General features: G+C 47.5%; 1 protein-coding gene across 1 annotated transcript in view; it reads left to right on the top strand.

Annotated features, from left to right (window-relative positions):
- Positions 1 to 14,673, top strand: part of LOC146784506 (zinc metalloproteinase-disintegrin-like VLAIP-B) — a 3,216,124-nt gene that overhangs the window by 2,970,836 nt on the left and 230,615 nt on the right. The window lies entirely within an intron of this gene.

Genomic DNA, 14,673 nt, shown 5'->3' with positions numbered 1-14,673 from the left:
ATCTTCAGACCAGTGGGTCCTCCATATAGTGGAAAGAGGCTACATTCTTCCTTTCCTTCAGGCTCAACCCTCATCCCACCTCAGCCTTCCTCTTTTTCTCCAGGCCATCTTGCCATCCTGCAACACGAGATGACAGCAGTCCTGAAGCAAATAGCCATGGAGTTAGTGCCAGAACAGAAAAAGGGGCAAGGATGCTACTTCCATTATTTTCTTGTGCGCAAAAAGGATGGTTGTCTGCATCCGACCCTGGGCCTTAGATAGCTGAACTTCTTCCTCAAAGGCAAAGTTCAAGATGCTGACTTTAGCAACAGTGCTAATGTCATTGAAGCTGACGACTGCATGGCGTCACTGTGCCTGCAGGACTCCTACTCCCATATCCCAATCCTGCATTCTCATCGGACGTACCTGTGCTTTGTAGTGTGTTTTACAAAATACCAGTTTTCAGTACTTCATTTGGATTAACATTAGTGCTTCCAGCCTTCACCAAGGTGAGGGCAGGGGTTGTGGCCCATCTCAGAGGCGCGTACATCCCTATTTTCCTATTACCATACCTGGATGACTGACTGATTCAGGCTGGGTCGCCAGGCGTTGGGACCTGCCACTTGCAATCAACAGTATCCATATAGTTCGACCTGGGCTTTTCAATCAACAATGCCAAATCTCAGCTTAGGCCTTTCATAATGGCTCCAGGTGATAGAGTCAGTACTGAAGTCCACCCTTCTGCAAGCCTTTGCTCCCCCTCAGAGGATTGGTGACATGATGGAGATGGTTCCATCCTTTCATCAAGGCACTCGCTTCCCAGTACTGAGGGTCCTGCAATTTCTCAATCTGCTGATTCTCCTAGTCATGCATGCACATTTGCACATGAGGGCCTTGCAGTGGTGCCTCCATAGGCATTGGCTACAGTACGGGAGACATGGCAATCTCCATTGTGATCTCCCCCAGCGTTTCTGTGAAGGCGTTTTGGTTGGTGAATGAGGATAACCTTGCATTGCGGGATGGCCTTCTTTCCTCCACCGACTGTGGTTAAGGTAGTGATGGATACCTCTACCTACGGTTGGGGTGCCCACCTGATGGGTGGGGTTGGCAAAGGTGGGCACACCTCCCTTCCTCACTTGGTTTCCCCACCGATTCTCCCACCCAAAGTGGGGTCAGAACCTGTGGGGGCCAGTTGCTTGAAGCAGCAAAGACCTGGGGTAACTCACAAAGGCTGCAAGCCTTTGAAGCTTCCACTTTGTGGACCCTGACCATCCTAGGGAAGGAGGCTTGGCACCTTGTCCCAGGATGTGCATTGTTTCAGACCCCCGAAAGCAGCAGGCTCTCGACCCAGGGGTCCAGAAACATGTCTGGTGGTGGCAGCTGGCGAGCAGCCACTCAGCCTGGACACTAGTGTTAGGTCATTTTTTCAGGTGGCATCTCTAAGATGCTCTCAGAGTGCATTTTTCACTTAGTCCTACACTGTCAACAGTGTGGGTTTAATGTGCTAAGATGTTTGGTACCAAACTTCCCAGTTTTCAATAAAGCCATTGTGATGCTGTGGAGTTTGTAATAACAAACTCCCAGCACCATATACTCTTAATGGCAGTACTGCACTTACAATGTCTAAGAATTGGCTTAGAAACTGTAGAGGTAGAGGGCTCATGCACCTGTACCCTCACCACTGGTATAGTGCACCCAGCTAGAGGGGTGGCTGACCTATGCCAGGGCAGTGGGTTGTAGGCATGGCACACAGGGATGTGTGCCGTGTCGACTCTTCACTTTGTTCTGCACCAAAACACACAGCCTGCAAAGGCAGTATGTGTGTGTAAAGGTGCAGGGCCTCTAAGGGTGGCACAATAAGTGCTGCAGCCCTTAGAGGTCTTCCCTGGCCACAGTGCCCTTGATATCTGTGGTACCGTTTACAAGGGACTGACTTGTGGCAAAATAGTGCCAATTGGATTTTGATTTTAATGCGGTTTAGGGAAAGAACATAGGCCTTGGGTAACTGTTCGGCAGGACCCCAGGGCACACCCAGTAAAAGTACATCAGAAGTTTAGCAAACAGTGGGGGCAACCATGCAAAAAGAGGGCACTTTCTTACACAGGTTTTTTTAGTTTCAACACTTTCAGCCAGAACGATGAACGAGCTACAGGCTCTTAGCTCCCACCCACCCTTTTCCGCTTTTTACCCTGACAGGTTGGTTTTGTGAAGCAAGACGGCTTTCTTGCCAAAGGTGTTTTTTCTTTATATTTGAGTCAGTCCATCACCCTTCCGACCATCTATACCCGCCCCATCTCTTTAAGGAGAAGGAGTGGTTATAAAGGTTAGATACTAGGCAGGCAAATACTATTTGGACCACATCAAGGATACCCAGCTGGATGACTAGCTCTCTGTAGGGTACTGCAGTGCCTAGAAGAGTAAAGCGGTCCTGAAAAGGTCTCTTTCAAAGTTTATCATTCTGTGCATAAAAACCTGCTACGTTGTGGCCAAGAAGAGCCCACCAAAAAATATTGGGTCACAATCCACCGGGATCAAATCCATTACATTTTCTCTTGTAAAAGGAGTCCCAATTGCAGAGATTTGCAAAGCAGCTATGTGGAAATCCCTACACATCTTCACTAAGCATTTCTGCCTAGATTCCAAAGTTCACATAGACTGTCACTTCGCCATATGTGGTTTGCAGGATTATCTGATAAAACTATCCATCAACCATCCTCCTTAATGAGGTACTGCTCTGTAATCTATTCTACAGGTGAGGAAACTACAGGGAGAAATTATTACAACAAAAAGTTAATTACCAGTTGTAAAGATCTTTCTGGAAGATACTCTAGCTACCTGCAGATTCCTCACCTACCCGTCCACCGCATTTGATGGACTGTTGTAGAGGAAGTTCATAAGAAACCAATGATTACTTTTGCACTGCATTAGATTGTCAATCAATCAATCAAAAGACCTTTATTCGAATTTCATAAAATCCATAAAAGTACACACATAAGAACAATTCATTATCACAATAGTTCAGAATACAATTTCATAATTATTAAAAAAAAAAACAACACAGCTGTCATTCAGGGATTTTCCATCATTTTACGTACACGTGTTATAAGTCTCAAAGTGCTAGTGCGAAAAATTAGTTCATCCGTATCCAGGGAGAATAACATTAGACGAGACTCCCCCAATGAAAGGGGTCTTTGTTTCCTAAAATAAGGAGTTAAAAACCAGTTAATATATTTTAAGTAAAATTTACAGAAGAATAGGAAGTGCAAGTCATTCTGTGTACTAATACCATCACACGGGCATGGATTATATTCTGTTGAGTGATGGTAACCCAACGGAAAACCCAATAAAAATTTTACAGAACCTGCCCTTAAGCGGAATAACAAGGACCTTTCCCAATTAGACATGGGGAGAGTAAGGTAAAGTGGAAATGGTTGCTTACACAGATCATTCTCCATATATCTAGCAATGGTAGATTTGGAAATTTCCCTTACCATTCTCTCTGTATCAAAAAGTGCATATAGTGCTTGTTTAACCTCTGCCTTGTCTTTAGGTTCAATTCTGGGTGGGTCGGAGAAAAGATCACCTCTATTCACGGCACACAATGTTTTTTGGACTCCAGCGAGCCAGGGGATTAATAAGCCGTGATCACGTTTGAGGCAGTCTTTAATTATGTCTTGTGTTAAGGTGGCTGAATTGTTCCTCCAAATCCTCAACCAGAATAGAGCTGGTCTAGATCTAATAATATCACAGACATAGGGGAGGTTTAGCTCTTTATGGCAAATAAATTCAGAGGATGAGATTGGGGCGCCCAGTAATTTCCTGCAAAAGCGACTCTCTTCACGCTGGCTATCGGGACTTTTTCCCGAACCCCAAACCTCAGTCCCATAAGTAGCAGCGGGAATGCACTGTAAAAAATTTAAAATGGCTCTAGTAGCGCCTAATTTCTTTGGGCGTGAGAGGCTCAATATTGAATTGGTGGCTTTCGAGAACTTGCCCATGGCATGGGCAAAATGCCCACTCCATGAGCCGTTCGCAGCGAAAACCAACCCTAAATATGGAAAAGAATTTACAGAGTCTAGTTTATCTGACCCTATATGTATGGTATTGAGCTTCCGTTTCCCTGGCCCACATGACATGATAAAAGATTTTTTTAAATTTACACACAGATCTAGGCCCTCCATGTGGTGGACAAAAGTTTCCACAAGCAAACGGAGGGCATTTGGAGTGCGGCCCATAAGGACCGCATCGTCTGCGTATAGTAAAACTGGCAAAGGATGCCCCTGAATAATTGGCACATCTTTAGTCACTTGTTTTAGAGCTTTTTCTATACCATTAATATAGATGATAAACAACAGGGGTGCTAAAACGCACCCCTGTCTGACCCCCCTACCAATCTTTATACTGGGTACTTTATGGCTTCAGTGACGTCATTTGATGCCATCTCCTGCATCAAGGCAAAGCCAGCGGCCCCCTCCTGGCGACATGAGCATTTTGAAGTTTCCTGATCCAGTTTGATGCCTGGGATTTTTCTACAGGTGAGGAATCTGCAGGTAATTAGAATATCCACCAGGAAGATCGTTACTGCAGGTAAGTAACTTTTTCCAACATATCTAACTATAACGTTACAATAACCTTTGGATTTGTCAGTACATTATTGTTTTGCTTTTATAATATCCGTACCATTTCCCCACTGAGCATAGCTTTTGGCTGTGTACAGTGAGGGGTCAGCTGCAGGGACTGCACCAATCTCCCAGTGAGTAGCCAACCGCTGAAGCACATGCAATCCCTCACAGTCCCCCCCACTTCATATTTTTCTTGATTTTTTTTAAACTTTTTTTTTTTTTGCAGTTCCCTAGCTTAAGGTTCGCTTTACCTTTGCAAACTTCACTTATTGAAGTTTGCTATATCTCTCAGTAACAGTCTCCCTCTGTACTTCCCAGCTGGGAAGGTTCTTCTTGATCCACCTCCAACGAGTAATAAGGGGTCAGGATGTCCCTATCCTGAACCCTTCTATTTGTATTTTTTTTATTTCAGGACACAATCTCTGTGTCCTGTAATGGCAGCTGCATATTTTTTTGTTATGTTGCAGCCAGTCAATCAGATCTCCTGGTACCGGTCCAGAAGGACCAAAACGAGAAATGGGAAAAGGAGGTCTTTTGACCAATGAGATCACTCTTTTTTTTCACTTAGTGATACACCAGGAATACCGCAGGAGTCCTGTGGGACCAACTGTCCAAATATCACAATAATATTACAAATTTCTTGAAAATGGCTTTACGGATTAACACCAAATAACGAAAGGCACGCTTTCTGACTAAAGTTTTACTTTTCTGCAAAATTTTATGTAATTTTGCTTAGCATTTTTTCTGCATTGCTCTCACAATCTCCTATGGAAATTAGCAATGGAAAAAATATGTTTTGTATTTTCCCCCTTTTTTACTGTTTCAGCTTCACAGACCACACCGAAACATTCTAGGAAGAAGTTGAGGTGGATTAACTTTTTCTGGGAAAGTTTTGTGAAGATTCAAATGAAGCCAAAGTTATTAGCAAATATTAACAAAAACAAACAAACCGCTATTCCTATGGAATCCTTGACCTAATTATAACTACACAGTGACAACCACACCAGGTTTGTGTTTTATGTATCACATAGCAAGAAATTATAAGCAACACTCGGATAATATCTTCATTCCAAAATTCTATGAAAGGAAAACAGCAATAATAATCTGATGCGTTTTGACCATTGTCAGTGTAGGAGAACCCGATAGGTCCAATAGAGGCTGCTTCTACCCTTGTCAGTCTATAAGACCTAAAGGAAACCCAGAGTGGGTGCTGTCATTAATATAAGGTCAGGAAGGAGAGCCTTATACCTCCTATATAACACTCTTTTTCACATTGAGAAAGTTTTAGCAGGGAGATAGAGAAGCCCTGATGAAAGATGAGTGACACATATTCACAGAACCTTTTGGCTGAAACATATCAGCAATATAGGTTATGAAATCATTGGATTTACATTAAACACCCCAATCTTTGATTTTGAATGAAAAAAATAAAAGGAGATTTAGGGTATATCTGTAACCCTTTTTATCAATAGATCCCTGCATTTCTCCAGAAAAGAAACATATACTAGCTCCCACCAGGTTGGTTGTGCCCATCCTGATGGTATTAAACTATCTGGATGAGGTTAGACAGCAATGATGAAGCATGCCACGAGTGTATTGATGAGATTATTATTTCTATTATCCTGTAGGTTATCAGATGGCGTTAGCAGTAGGGTCTAGGCATATATATGCCCCTGTACTATGTTGTGTATGTAAATGTTTCTTACATATCTAACTGTGATGTCACTTTAACAGTTTTTGAAGTGAAGTTGTGTTTTTTGTTTATCATATTCGCCCAACTTCCTCACTGTGCTAAGCTATTGGCAGAGTACAGCGTAGAAGGGCCCCCAGGGCCTAGTTTGCGGCCAGGTCATTCCCCAAACTCCCCGCGATGGCCAACCAGTGACCACATGAGGGCAGCCAATCCTCCATGGTCTCCCATCCCGCATTGTTTTGTTTTTATTTTCAAATATTTTTGTGGTATTCCTGCAGTACTGCAGTTCAAGTGTCGCTTTGCCACAAGACTATGAAAGCTTCACTAATTAACCACAAGATCTTGCAAGCTTCACTTTCTGAAGCTTACACAATCTCTCAGTAACAGTCTTCCGTGGTGTACTTCCCAGTGGGGTGGGGTGGCGTTCAGTCCTGTGGGACCTGCAGCATAATTTATTTTCTTTTAGGCCCCTGGATGAGCCCCCCTTCCACAAGTGCTATGAGGTGAGGGTGTCCTTATTATGTTCCCTTATATATTTTATTGTAAACAGTATCAGGATGTGGGGACTGAGTCCCCATGTCCTGTAATGGTGACTGCATCATTTTTCTTCATGTTGCAGCCAGTCAATCAGACTGCCCAATACCAGTCCTGCAGGACAACGATCGATGGGAAAAGATGGTCTCTTGACTAATCCGATTACTCTTTTTGTTTTTTTTTATTTGTGGTACTGCTGGAATAGCACAGGAGTCCTGTGGGACCAGCCATCCAGATATCACTATAATTTGAATGCCATTTCTCAAATAGCTGAACATATTTACACCATATATTGAAACACATGCTTTCTGAGTAAAAAAGTTAGAACTTTCTACCAAATTTTGTGTAAATCTGTGGAACCTTTTTTCTGCATTGCTTTCAGCTATACCCTATGGAAAATATCAAGAGGAAAAAATGTTTTTAACCTCCCCCTTTTCTTTGTTCCCGTTTGACAGATCGCCTTAAAACTTTCTAGGAAGAAACTGAGGTCGATAAAGTTTTTTGGGAACGAATTGTGAAGATTTGTAAAACGGCGCCAAACATATTAGCAGAACAAAAAAGGCTCTTCCTATGGAAACTCTGACCTAACTATAACTACATAGTGGCGACTGCACCATCACTGTGATTTTATATATAACAAAGCAAGAAATGAGTATTTACGTCTCCAAATGTAATGAAATGGAAACAGCAAAAAAAAGGCAGTGCATTTTAACCATTGCTGATCTCAATCATGGCATAGATGCACATACACAGAAAGGCATACACTCATAAACATCGTGTGTATGACAGCAAAGGGCCTGCAGTTGTATTCTCCCTGCCTCTTTTTGGGTGAAACATTGAGTTAGGTTTCACTAGCCCCAAGTGTTTTGTATATATCCATCCCTCATCAAAGAAAATAAAAATTGATATCCCTCTCACATTTCACCATGTGGGCTATAAATATTTGCAGGAGAAACATTTAGAGAACAACAGACCAACCAGAGAACCTGCAGAGGTTCTGCAGAACTTACATTTTTCCCAAGCCATCCCAAATCGGAACACATACGCTATATTTCATGTTACAAGGGATTTAATATACATGTGTGTATTGTCAAATGTATTGATTAGAATTCTCATGATTAGGAAAATGCTGCCCTACATTCGTTCTCTGATCTGCAGAGCTATGTCAAACTTCGTGAGTACCTTAGCAAATCCCACATGATTGGGCTGTATTGGCTGGAAAAAGTCCTTGGGACCGGCATGCTACCAGGTACATTGAGATGGTTCTCTTCACTATATCGAGAAAAAAGGCTACATTGCATTGTGCTACTTACCTTGAATACCTGATAGCAATGACATGTCAACATGTTGCAGTGTGCAAGCGCATGGTAAACTGTTGTTGGATGAGAATGCCCCGATTACTTACCGGTAATCTTCATTACTCCGAGTTAGTCTTCCTCGCCACATGACTAACGAAGTGAGCTTCAGCTCCACACCAGAACCCTCCAAAGCAAAAGTTAGCCTCCCATGCTTCCCATCCCTTCCCAATATGGCCGACCCATACACTCCATGACCACTATAAAAGGTGGGCCGGCCCAACCCCAAAGCCTGAAACTACCAAGCCAAACATGAAGCCGATAGCCAGACCGGGAAGGAGGGACGGGAACTCATGTGGCGAGGAAGACTAACTCGGAGTAATGAAGATTACCGGTAAGTAATCGGGGCATTACCTCCTCGTTAGTCATCCTCGCCACTTGACTAACAAAGTAAGCACATACCCAAGCCAAAAAGGCTTCATGGTACACAAGAAAACACCACCAAGGCGGAAACAGGTGAACAAAACAACTTTGATCCATAGTGTAATGAAAACCACAGAATAAAAACACAGTCCAAACAAAGGACAAATCAAGGGATGGCAGAACCAGCACTCAGAACAAGACCCGCAAAATCCCCAGGAGGAGAGCCCCCCAGGACCACCCGGTAGTGTTCCATAAACATGTAGGGAGAAGACCACGTAGCCGCCCGGCAAATCCCCTCAGTGGACACACCCTTAAAAGAGGCCCAAGACACAGACACTCTGGGTGGAATGACCCCGGACAACCCCCGGGAGGTCAGAACCTTGGGAGTCAAACGCCAGCAGGATAGCCTGCTTCAGCCAGCGACTCAGAGTAGACACAGAAGGTTTGTGACCAGAACGCACCGGACCAAAGGTCACAAACAAACTGTCACACTGACAAAAAGAGGAGGTGCGGGCCAAGTAAATCTCCACCGCACGACGGACATCCAACAAGGACAGGGGGAGACCCACCGCCGGGGAAAAGGAAGGCAAGGACACCTCACGAGAGCGGTTAGCCAGGGAGGGAATCTTAGGCCGAAAGCGGGGATCATGGTGCAGGACCAGCCGGTCCGACAAAACCTTAAGAAGGGAGGAGACCGAAGGAAGGACCCCAGCTCGCCCATGTGGCCAGCCGAGACAATGGCGACCAAGAAATCCACCTTGAAGGTGAGGAACTTCGGATCCACCGACTAAAGGGGCTCAAAAGGGGGACCCTGCAGAGCCCGCAGGACCAAGGGAAGATCCCAAGGAGGGGACAGGCACACAGCCCAAGGCCGCCGCAGAGAAAAGCTCCGCAGCAAGCGAGCCACCAAGGAATCCAGTAGATCCAGGTCCGGACTGCGGAAGACCCGCAGGGCAGCCCACTGAGCCGTCAGAGTGGAGGTAGCCAACCCCAGGGAAAAACCCTCTGCCAGGAAATCCTGAACCCTCATGGGGTCCACAGACACTGGGTCAGAACCCAGCAGGTCCCACCAACGGGAAAAGGTGGACCAGTGACGGGAATAGGACAGCAAGTTCGAAGACCTCTGGGAACCCTGCAAAAAAGCAACCACCACCGGGGAACACCCCTGGGCCAACAAGGTCACCCGCTCAACAGCCAAGCCTGCAGATGGAGCCGGCGCAACACCGCCACGGGAAGAGGAGGCCCCAACAAGGGGAAAGGGAGATTCGGAATCGGCCAACATGGCCGAACCACCAGCTCGCCCAGGAGAGGATACCAGGAGCGGCGCACCCAACCGGGAACCACCAAGAGCACCAGGGCCCGGTCCAAACGGATCTTGCAGAGGACCTGAGGAATCAAGGGAAAGGGGGGAAAGGCATAAAGGAGACCCCGAGGCCACGGGAAAGACAGAGCATCCACTCTCCAGACCCCCGGACACGGATGGAGAGCGCAGAAGCAGGGCAGGAGGGCATTGTCCAACTCCGCGAACAAGTCCACCAGGGGAAGGCCAAACCGGTCCACCAGATGCCGAAAGACCGCCAGCAACAGAGAGAGGGCACTCAACAGAGCGAACACCCGACAGAGAAGGTCCGCCACCACATTCTCCGACCCCGGGAGATAGACAGCCCTGAGAGACAAGACCGCCCCCTCCACCCAGGACAACAGTTCCCGGGACAGGGAGCGCACCCGGCTACCCCCCTGGTGGTTGATGTAACACCTGACCACCTGGTTGTCCGTCCGAACCAAAACATAATGACCCCGGAGAGAGGGAGCAAATTCCCGGCAAGCTAGCAGGACCGCCTTCATCTTGCGGTAGTTGGAGGAGCAGTGGGACCGAAGAGGACCTCAATGACCCTGAACCGACCAGGACCCCAAGGTCGCCCCCCCAGTCAAGGTGACTGGCATCGGTCATGACCACCCAGGACGGGGAGACCAGAAAGGGAAGACCCTCCAAGAGATGGGACGCAACAAGCCACCAGCCCAGGTCGGACCGGATCTGGGGGGACACCCGAACCTAAACCTCGTAGTCCTCGGAGCAGGGGTCCCAGAGAAACAGGAGATGATTGACCTAGGGGTACAGGTGGAGGCGAGCCCAGGGGAGAATATTGATGGTGGCAGACATCAACCCCTGAACCCTCAACCACAGACTCACAGGAGCAGATTCCTACCCCAGAAGAGCCCCTAGATCCCGCCACAAGACGTTGCGGCATTCCAGGGGCAAGAACACCTTCCCCCGGAGCATGTCCATCCGGCCCCCAATGAAGACCAAGTCCTAGGTGGGACTTCCGCAGGTTGATCAGGAAACTGTGGGCAGGAAGGACCTCGCAGACCCTCTGGACATGTAGCCTCCCCTTCGAAAAGGAAGAAGCAGAAATTAACCAGTCGTCCAGGTATGGAAAAACCCTGATCCCCTCCCGGTGAAGAATGCCCACTAAGGGCGCCAGAACCTTGGTGAACACCCTCGGGGCAGACTATAAACCAACTGGGAGTACCTGGAACTGGTAGTGGCAGGAACCCACGCAGAACCTGAGGAAAGGCTGAGACGACAGGTGGACCGGCACATGGAGGTAAGCAACCGGTCCAGAGAGGCCACCACCTCCCCCTGGACCAGCAGCGGCAGAATCTCCTGCAGAGAAAGCATCTTGAACTTAGTGTGAGGAATTCACCCGCTTTAAGTCCATGACAGGCCGAAAAACCCCTGACACCTTCCTTACCAGGAACAGGATGGAGTAGACGCCGAAGCCCCTCTGAGATGGAGGAACAGGCCGGATGGCCCCCTTCACAAGCAGGTCCTGGATGCCAGCGAGCAAGGCCGCCCGTTTGACCGCAGATGAAGGCAGCGGGGTAGCGTGGAAGGCGTCTGGAGGAGGGGAACTGAAGGAGATAGAGAGACCCTCCCTCACGATCCGAAGAACCCAAAGATCCGAGACCGAGGACTCCCACGCCGGAAGGAGGTGGCAGAGTCGGCCGCCCACAGGGAACCCACCCGGCAGGGCCAGAAGATAGTCAGGACTTGGGAGCAGAGGTGGAAGCAGCAGGCTGAGACCAGTATTTGGAGAAGAAGGGGGCGCCCTGGCCGCGACCCCTACCTCGAAAGGGCGCACCGCCCCTGGGCGTGGACAAGGTGGAAAACGCCCTCTTGGGACCCGGAAAGCGGGCCCTGGAAGACCTAAGGGGAGCCAGCAGCTTCCGGTCCTCAGCCGACTTCTTGACCATGTCCTCAAGGGAAGACCCGAAGAGCTTCGGCCCGGAAAAGGGAATCCTCATCAGCAAAACCTTCTGGGCAGCCTCAGCCTTCCAGTTGCGCAACCAAATCTGGCGCCGGGCCTGAATAGCAGCGCCACCAGCAGCAGCCGAGGCCCCCAAGGTGTCGAAGGAGATGTCAGACAGGAGGCGAGTCTGCTGCTCCATAAGCGCCAGAGTAGGAACCACATCTGCCCCCTGGTCCAACAGCTCTGCCAAGGACTGGAAATCCTTCAACAAGGACTGCAGTGTAAGACAGGTGGGCAGAGGCACGAATGGAAAAAATGGCCGCTGAATAAGCATGCTTGGCTGCGGCCTCCACCCGCCTGTCAACAGGGTCCGAGGGAGAGGTGTCCTCGGAAAAGATGGAACCCTGCGAGGAAAGCCCCGCCATCAGAGAGTCCACCTTCACAGAGGGAGGGTAATCCTTGGCAAAGTCCTGAATGGTGTAGCGCTTCGACAGGTACCTCGGGAAGGCCTGCTTGTCAATCTCCATCCATTCCCCCTCCAACACCTTTTTAATGGAAGAATGAAAAGGCAGAGACTCAGGTTCCTTACGCTGGTATTGTAAGAAAAAGTCCTCCGAGAGCTCTGCAGCCGCTGGAGCAGGAAAAGCCAAGTTCTGCTTGATGTGCAGGAGAACATCCTGCAACTCTTGACCTTGGACATAGCGCTCCCGGAGATCCTCCTCCCCTTTCTCATCTGAAACCGAAGCGGGGTCCAAGCGAGGACGCTTAGGAGAAGAGGGACCCTGCCCACCAGAGCGCTGCGCAAAAGCAGCCGTCACCGCAGCTTGAATCATGCCCTGAATGGACTGAAGGATGATCGACTCAGGAGAAACCTGGGAGGGCGGGTCCTCCCCCACAGGGACGTTCCCACGCTCCATGAGCAGCAACAACGCAGGAACACAAGCACAGAAGCCAGCAGCAGCCCACTGGAGACCACAAGTGAAAGAAACAGACGCCCCTAAAAGTAGGCAGGAAAAGGCGGGCAAGGTTTTGGGGTTGGGCCGGCCCACCTCTTATAGTGGTCATGGAGTGTATGGGTCGGCCATATTGGGAAGGGATGGGAGGCATGGGAGGCTAACTTTTGCTTTGGAGGGTTCTGGTGTGGAGCTGAAGCTCACTTTGTTAGTCATGTGGCGAGGATGAATAACGAGGAGGTAATGCTTAGTTGTACCTAGACACCTGTAGCTAAACATAGCAACCAACTATCACTAGAGATTTTGTGCAAAAGCTACTTTTAAATTGCAAGGCATCGGTGCTTATTTTTATTATGTTCAACAACAAAAAAATCAAGTGTCATATACTTTGCAGTTTTCGTTATTTAAGGCTCCCCTGTGTTGTGCATGTGCTTGCTTGTTTAGTAGTCCACGTAAGACATTATTCATTTGCAGTAGCTGATGCATCAATTTTCATTATTGTGCACAAATATGACTACATTTATTTTGCGTGTTGATACTATGCTAGTAGTTCATATATTCAAGTATTCATTTGAATAGATGGTTCTTAAGAAAAATGCATACTAACTTCAGACTTTATATGTAAGTGTACAATGGAATTCTCACATAATTAATTTCACTTTATAATCATGAGGTTTATTTTTCTTAAACTAAACGACTTAGCTAGTACGTAATAGCTTTCCACTGTCTTCTCTGTAACAAAACTATCAAGATAACATTCCTAGGAGAAGAAGAGAACGCTGAGTTGAGCCACCAAAGGCTATCTTTGCTGTTTGTTGCATAACATTTTGTCGAGTACAGACTGGCTTGCAAATTGGACAAACATAATTGTAGTACAGGTGTAAATGTGTGATGATTCTGCTGAAATACTGACACTCATTAGGGCAGTACTGTTAATGCTTAGCGATTAGGTATGTAGGGATTATGCACCGTATATATTATACTATAGATGTTCAAAATATTTACATGCTCGGCTTATGGTATTGCTACAATTTTAGTGATTTTTGCAGGCATTATCTTTCAAGTATTCAGCACTATAATGAGCATCAAATAAAGCCTTTAAAAATAACATAATGTATTTGTGTGCGCACGTTTATTGTGAAAGGTTGCCAGAACTGACAAAAAAAACAAGAAGAGCCTTATTACAACTTTAGCAGTCCTCCAGTTGGCCAGCCACCGCCGCACGCACAGGAGGACTGCCAAGGTCACAGTACACCTGCCTGCCAGATTACGATTGTAAAGCATAGCGGTGGTCAGTGTGGGTCCAGTTTCATGGTGGTGGCATGTTAGGATCATTGGAGAGCCGAATATGCATACCAACGCCTTGAGAGCGCTGACTGCACATTCCTGCATGGTGTGGCTTGCATGCCACACCATGCAGGAACAGTGGTGAAGTTAAAGGGGGGCACAACATGTGGCCCCATGCATGCACCCCCAGGACTCTGGACTCTTTGTTGCCTCTCTGCCACCCTTTTCATGGCAGGCTCGCTGACATGAAAAGGGCGGTAGAAAGGCAACTCGTAATATGCTCAGCGGTGCTGGCTCCCTCACCGCCTGCATATTACCGTGCTTTTCTAGACTGCCAGCACAGGGGGATCCTTGATCCAAGTCGACCTAGCGGTCTTGTGGGGGTCCGACCACTCCAATCATAATACGACACTGGTCGGACTGCCACCACAAGTACGGTTGTCCATCGTTAATAAGGGCTTAAGCCCTAAATACATATGCCTGATGGTCTCCGGCATTGCTAGGTGCACAATAAGCATTGTCTCCAAGTACACTTCGGAAGATGCCTAAACTATACATAGCCTGTCCGTTCCTTTAATCCAGAATTGGTAAATTGACCTATACCTGTACTTGAGAAAGCACTGCAGTGGATCTACT

The sequence above is a fragment of the Triturus cristatus genome, chromosome 11 (assembly GCF_964204655.1).
Source record: "Triturus cristatus chromosome 11, aTriCri1.1, whole genome shotgun sequence".
Classification (NCBI taxonomy): Eukaryota; Metazoa; Chordata; class Amphibia; order Caudata; family Salamandridae; genus Triturus; species Triturus cristatus.
Note: the sequence above shows the minus strand (reverse complement) of the source record. Positions and strands in the feature narration are given on the sequence as shown.